This window comes from Crocodylus porosus, unplaced genomic scaffold (genome assembly GCF_001723895.1).
Source record: "Crocodylus porosus isolate Cpor-Errol unplaced genomic scaffold, CroPor_comp1, whole genome shotgun sequence".
Classification (NCBI taxonomy): Eukaryota; Metazoa; Chordata; order Crocodylia; family Crocodylidae; genus Crocodylus; species Crocodylus porosus.
This window is the reverse complement of record NW_017728943.1, coordinates 79,033,944-79,034,455: the sequence shown is the minus strand read 5'-3', so window position 1 is coordinate 79,034,455 and position 512 is coordinate 79,033,944.

Below are 512 nucleotides of genomic sequence, written 5' to 3'. Positions count from 1 at the left end.
ATTCAGTGGTTTCGTACCCATATATCAGATTCATTAGACTCTATACCACAAGACACAAGCCCACCACTGATGTTCATTTGGTCACACTAAAACAGATTTGAATGACAAAGGAAAAAGCAATAAGTGGCACACAAAATGGGCAGTGTGCTAAGAAAGAGGAGGGCACCTCATTTGGACTGTAGGAACAAGATTCACCAACAGAACATAAAGAGATCTTTAGGAATTGTCAATGGCTTTTACCTCATTGGCTCATTGTGGCAGAATTGGTCAATGGAAATTGGGCACGAGAAGGGAACTTCATCTGAGAAGGGACCCTCACTCTGATTAATGCCCCAAAGTTAACGAGAAATAGGTCTGTACCAGCAGTCCACTAGAAGGATTCCTGCCCTCTCCTCTCTCCAAATTTATACAGGTGTCTGCCAGGAGTTTTGCAGATTTTTATTAGTAAATGACTATACAATCCCATCTATAGAAATGCACTTATTTAACCAAACACAGCTAGACAGTCAATT